Below are 6,529 nucleotides of genomic sequence, written 5' to 3' on the forward strand. Positions count from 1 at the left end.
GACGCCTGTATGTATCTGTACATGTAGCATGAAGGCCTAGGGCCAGGAAAGCCCAAAAGAGACCACTCCATTGCACCTTCCCTCCCCCACCTCCTGCCGTTCACAGGAACCATAGAACCAGTGTGCAGGGACTTAGGAGCTCAGGTTTGCCCCTTTGCTAATCTTTTACGCCCCACAATGTAATAGTCACCTAAAGTCCTGGGAGACAATTCTTTCCCTGAGGCGCCTACTCGTGAGACGAGAGGGAGGGGTAACCAGACTCATGGGCTCTGTTTCCTAGAGCTGATCCCAAAGCCGTGATCCCACGTCAATCCCATTCGTTTGCCCGGCTCTGTTTGGTGCACCCTACAGGCTGGCTCTTTTTGTTTTCTTCTCCGCCGGCGCGCCAGTAGGATTGATGATGTCAGCAGGAATGCACGCAGCTCTGGGGAGAGCGTTTGCTAATCAGCAACCACTGCAGAGAGAGCCATCGATCGCCAGGGGAGCCGCTCTCAGGAGACGGGCCTAGGGATCTCTGGACCAGTTCTGCTCCTAATCCCTTGCTCTGCAGTGCGAGCCTTTCTTGAGGGTCAGGCACGCTGGGAAGGGACAGGGTGCTGGCTGGTTACTGCAGGGGAAGAAGGTCTTCTGTCTGCCCTGCTCCACTAGCCCTCCTCTCACGCATGGAGCAGCTCCCCTGAAGTCGATGAGGTGCAGATCAGAGGTAGGGGAAGGCGGCAGAGTCGCAGGTTGGGTGGCAGCTTAGAATTGGGGGAAAGATCAAGCCCTGTGAGTGTTCTGCTCTCTTAGTTTCCCTGTCCCCCCACCTGCTTCCCCTTTGCTTCCCTCTGCTGCTCGCAGCTGTCCAGTGAGTCACTCAAAAACAGAAGGTGACCAGGAATGTGGCTTTATCCCCCCCGCCTCTTAGCTACTGCTGGCATGTGGCATTGCAGGATGAAGGAGAGGCAGCATCCTACGTGCTGGTTTTGTCCGCAAGAGCCAGTGGGCAGCTCTGGCTCTCTTGCAAGGCTGAGAGCCTCATGCCAGGACATTTGGCACCTGGCTCCCAGTTTCCATGCAGCTCGCGACTCTCCAGTCAGCGGCATGGGGGCTTGGCGTGAATCAGTGACATGATTCACCTTCCAATTTGCAAGGGCCTCTGCCTGCCAAAAAAAAAAAAGCCACCCCACCCCACCCGAGGGGTGCGAGGGCAGCCAGACAGAGGAGGACTCAGGGAGGCTGAGGGAGTGTGGGGGAGAGGGGAAGGGCTGGTCAAACAGATCTATTTGCTGAAGTTTTTTTAAAAGGGGAAAAATATAGTCAAATAAAGTGAAAGCGACAGCTCCAATTTCTGCGTTAATGAATAAATGAAACACGTCCCAAGAGGATAATTAAACGCTTTGAACCAAATATGTGTCAACTAAATAATAATAAAAAAAAGCCAGAGACAAATCAAGCAACTGCAATTAAGGGGAAGAGACGTGTGTGTGATTACGGGGAGGGGAGGGGGAGAAGACTGAGACTACCCGCAAGCAGAGGCTTTGCTGCGAGTTACCCCAGCCCCCTGCAGGGCCGAGGCTTTCCACTCTCCAACCATTATGCTGCATGCTGAGGTTGGTAACTAGGGTAGCTTGCGAAGAGCCTCCCTGTCCCATAGTACCTGCATTTTGTTCCCATCCTAAAGGTACCAGAAGGTACCAGTCAATTCCAAGCCATTGGGTAGAATTAAAAACCCTGGGAGGAAAATCTGGTTGTTCCCCCCCACTTAACTCTACCCCCTCATATTTTCTTTCCCTCACCTCTGTCCTCAGTACAGGGGCTTGAGCATGGATCTGAGATGAACACCCATGAACTACCCTGCAGTCTCCCAGTCAGCTAATGGATATTCCCAGGTAACATTCCTCCCCATCCTCTTGTTCCAGATCTGCAGCAGTCAGCAGTGTCCGTCCCCCGACACGCATTGTGCTTTACATTTCTCTGCCCTGCGTGTAGGGACAGCCACCACTTTCTCACTGCTGTCGCAGCCTGTTCCAGAGGAGAGCAGCACACTGTGTTCTCTCTTATGGAGACTTGACTTTTGTTCTTTCTTGTGGATTTCCCTTTGTTTAAAATAAAAGTCATTTTCAACTGAAGAGAGACAGCTTTTGCTCCTGACCTATGGAAAGCATGACAAATGCGGCACAGCACCATCAGGGACCACACAGTATCGAACAGGAAGCAGGCTCAAGCAAGACTTGGGGACAAACAAGAGTTTATGAATTCTCCCGGTCAAACCCTGAATTTGGTCTCATCCATTCTGTTGCTGATGGCACAGTTAGACGGTTACTATTCTATTCTACACAGGTTCTTCTCCACCCTCACCACCACCCCACCTGAGCGTCTTTAAGCATATCAGTCGCAGGTGGTTCATTCTTTCGCGTCCTCTCCCCACTGGAGGACTGGTTTGGCAGGATGTCTTGGGGTCTCGGTCCACATCACTCTGGATTTACATCACAGGTCCAAGAAGCAGGCCTGCCTGGACCTCGGAGTGGAAGATGTTGAGGTTTGTGATAGTGCTTAGGCCCGGTTCCTTAGTCACAGACACCCAAAACTCTGCTTCTTTGGGATCCATCTCCCTCAGCCACATAACAAAAATCTTTCTGAAGGACCTTCCTGCACTTTCAACGTCACAGTCGGCAGGCAAAAAAAGAAAAAGGAACCATCCAATATATTAACACTACACTAAAAGACAGACACACACACACACACACACACAGTTAATCATTTTAAAAGACACTGTGGGACTACAAATAAGTCCTTTTACTGGCACAGGCGGTGGGCAAAAAAAAAGTAATTCTGTCCAAAATGCCACAGATTCTCCTGCAGAGAGAGCTCAGGAAAATGTGATGAGAGGTTATAACTGCTGAAAAAGCAATTTGCTGTCAAGGATGCAGATCTAAAGTGTTCTCTGCTTTTTGGGATGAAGTAATTGGGCATCTCACCTGCATACAAGGCAGAGTCTTGTTCAGTGTTGCCAACTCTCGCGATTTTATCACAAGTCTTGCCATTTTTACTGCTCATCTTAAAACCCAAGCCCCCAGAGATGAGAATCTCAGCTTTTATTAAAAAGAGTAAGTTTCTAGCCCACATGTTTGCAGAGAAAAAGCTGAAAATGTGATTCACGTCCACCCTGAAGGCACAGCAGCCACATAGGCAAACAAAAAACCCCACCATATATTTTAAAGAAGATCTCATGATTTTTGAGGCAATCACGATTTTTTGAATACTTGGGGCTGGCTGGAGCTGGTTTTGCCACATGGCAGGTGGTTAATTTGGGGGCTTTAAGCCTGTTTTATAGATGTCATTTTTCCTCCCCTTTATTTCCTTCGCTAGCCCTTGGAGAAGCACGACTAATGCATGTTCCTTATCAAGCTCCGTAAGGCCTATTGATCCCATCATGTCACACTGCGCCTCTGTATGGAGCTCATAGGCTCCAAGACATAATATGTTGTTACTGGGCTTCCTCGTACAGTTCCCCAGGCTTTGTTCTACATTATAGGAGCGATTGCATTGATCCTTGGGAAACAAAGGAAAACGCAAGCAACAAGGCTGAGTGGGCTGCAACATTAGAAAGATGGGCTCGCGGGGCCTCTCGTAATAACCCTACTGGAGGATGTTGTGACCAACTGTCTCCCACACCCAGACGCCATCTCAGTCCCCCAGATACAGGTCTAACGTGCGCGTCTCTGTTTGGTAATCTGAGGGTGCAACTCTGCTGGTGGATGGTGGCACTACAGTGGTTCATAACCATTCCCTACCAGGACCCTCTTCCACATCACTGGGGGCCTCACCCCATTTAGCAACATGGGAGGGGCAGAGTGCTCAGGACCCCTGGACCCTCCTGCCCAGCAGAAAGCAGTCTGTGCATATAGAGAAGCCAGCACATCCTGCTCCTCCCCTCGGGGAAGAGATGGCCTGGCTGGGATTTCACACAGCCCCTTGGCAGGCCACGGGTATTCAGGGGGCAGGAAGGCAGGAAACCTTGGTAACCAGCCAACAGAGTGTGCAAAAGTTCAGAATTTGAACTCTGGGCCCCTGGCTTTCACCATGCTACCACATGCTGAGCACAGACCCCGCTGCTCCCTGTGCTCTGCTCCACCAGGAAACAGATGGCCACCCCGCCCCGGGCGCAGCCACCAGAACACAGAGCCCTGCACCAGCACAACCGCCTCTCACTCATCACACCCTTCGCGGTGCAGCCCTCTAGGCCTCATCCCACCATGGCCAGCAAGCCATCTTGTTCATGCAGCCAAGCCACATACCCTGCTAGGGGCAGTCCTGGTGCGGCCAGCCTCGCCACTGCGTGCGGAGCAGAGACAGGCCCCAACATGCAGGATTACTGCAGCCTTCCTGGCTTCGCACATCCCACAGCAGATCCCTTCACAAGTAGGTCTAGCCCCCGGACACACCAATGACATCTGCTCTCTCCTTTTTGACCCATCCGTACTCTTCTTTTCCTGATCCACCACCCCCCTCCAATGCAGCAACTATTTATATAGGTCCATCGTCTTCAGAGCAGCACTTCAGCTGGCATCTCCTGGCATTTTAACCCCGTGCTTTGCCTGCCGGTTTCCTAGGCAATGCCCTGAGGGTGCTGGTTGGGTTGTGCTCCGGCTCAGTCCCTCACCACTCCTTGCTACACTAAGGACAAGAGACAGCAGGAGGATGGCATGCGGGGGGGTTGCATTTGATTCCTTTCCAGTTGTGGGGGAAGGGAGAATAACCAGCAATCACTTTAACCCTCTTCCCCGAAGAGAAGCCATCCAGGTGCTGGGAACACCTGGGTCAGTGGCACCGTGCGTCTGCTTCGGTTTGTGCTGCTGTGCTGGGGATCACACTCCCCCAGCTGGCCGTGCATGCTGTGCCCCCGACTGACAGGAATCCCAGGCATCGCTCACAGGGGGTGCCTACCTCATACAAGAGTCCCACTCTCGTTCACAGCCTGCAGGTTCTGCATGTCCACATGGTCACCGCGTGGGGTCCTCAGTGCGGGCGGAGGGGGGTGAGCGAGGCACTGGCTGCCACAACAGGGCCAGCTGCTCTCCTCGAGCTGGGGAGGATGGAAAACACGAGTGAGAAGGGTCATAAAGCAAACCCAGCATGGGAGGTGTAGCTGCACCCATCACCCCAGGGTCCTCTCTGCCCCCCATCACATTCCCAACATCTCTTCCACCCCACATGAGGAAGGGTGGTCTCCACCCCGTCTCACCCGCCCCCGGACTCCTTCTGCCCCACATGGGCAGTGGTCTGTCTCCCCCTCCTCTCACCCCCAGAACTCTCACCATTTCTTAAGGGAGCAAATTCATTCTGTTATAATCTCTGCCCCATACTGGGTCCCCATGTGACCAGCCCCCCACTGAATCTCAGGCTGCTCTCACCCACAGTCCACCCTTCCAACAGGTCTGCACAGGCACTTGGTGTCACTGAGCAGGTACCTAGTGTGTTTGCTCACATCTGGGGAGGATGAAAGGGACACAGGTCTGATTTACCTACCCTGGGGGGCTATGGGCTGCCAGGCTAATGGGAAACATTGCCACCTGTGACAGACAACCACTCCTCCGGATACCCCTTGTGGCATGGCCTGGCTAGTGCACTGCCCTCTACTCCCCTGGCTAGCTCTTGTCAGACCCCCCTCCCAAGCAGAATACTTTAAACTGAGACACCCCTGTGAGGATCTCATTGATTAAATCTCTTACAGCAGATCAGTTAGACTTTGGCCTCTCAATTCCAACATTGGTTTCCCAGAGCCCTCCTTCTAGGGTGGGGAGGGGGGATTTAAGCTAGCTATGACCATCACTCATCAGTTCTGAGCTGACCCCTTTTAACTCTGTCTTTCCCCCTTGCAAACTGTCTGTCCCACTCTCTCTCCTCCTCTGTCTACCAGGAGGCTTCTCTTTAATCTCCAGGCCAGGGCTGATTTAGCCACATGAGAGAAGAGCTGATTGAGCCACAGGTGGGGCAGGGCCCATCACCCCTTAAAGGGGCCAGTCATCTTCTGACACTTCTCTTTGCCTCCCAGCTGGTGTCTAGCCCCATAAATGTAGCCCTTGCTTTTGGAATCCAAGTGCCTTCTTTACCACCTCCTCCTTCGCCTAAGCAGCGAGAAGTGATGGGAAGTAGGAGAGCTTCCCTTCGCAGGATGGTTGGCTGACACAGCAGCTCCTCAGTTCTCCAGCGCAAAGGCTAAGGCTCCCCTGGCCCGCACGCCCCTGGTGGTTTATGAAGCGCTGGGAGAGCATTTGCAGCTGGGTCCCCACAATACGGGGAGGCGTTCTAAGCGCCCCAGTGCACAGGCAGAGCCTGAGACCAAGGCAAGGAGCAACATGCTCAGCCTGAGTCTAGGCTCCTAAACCCCAGCTTCTCCAAGGAGAAACCTCACTGCCCCACTGTGGCAAACCCCACCCTCCCCTCACACCCCATCTCGCCAGCTCTCTGTCATCTCCCCCCAGGACTGTGCTTGCCCCCTCATTATTACGCATTGTTTGTAGTGAGACACAATCCAGAGGCCTCA

At 53.0% G+C, this 6,529-nt stretch overlaps 1 long non-coding RNA gene across 2 annotated transcripts; it reads right to left on the reverse strand.

The window, feature by feature from the left end:
• Positions 1 to 236: 236 nt before the first annotated feature.
• LOC120380192 lies at positions 237 to 5,871 on the reverse strand. Of its 2 annotated transcripts, none has more exons than XR_005587644.1 (3): positions 5,512 to 5,871; positions 4,930 to 5,068; positions 237 to 740 (listed from the first exon to the last, which is right to left on the reverse strand). It is a non-coding gene; the product is annotated as an uncharacterized LOC120380192 (long non-coding RNA). The 2 variants fall into 2 exon arrangements; XR_005587645.1 differs by lacking the exon at positions 237 to 740 and adding an exon at positions 2,224 to 2,636.
• Between the last annotated feature and the right edge of the window lie 658 nt (positions 5,872 to 6,529).

The sequence above is a fragment of the Mauremys reevesii genome, linkage group 13, assembly GCF_016161935.1.
Source record: "Mauremys reevesii isolate NIE-2019 linkage group 13, ASM1616193v1, whole genome shotgun sequence".
Taxonomy (NCBI): domain Eukaryota; kingdom Metazoa; phylum Chordata; order Testudines; family Geoemydidae; genus Mauremys; species Mauremys reevesii.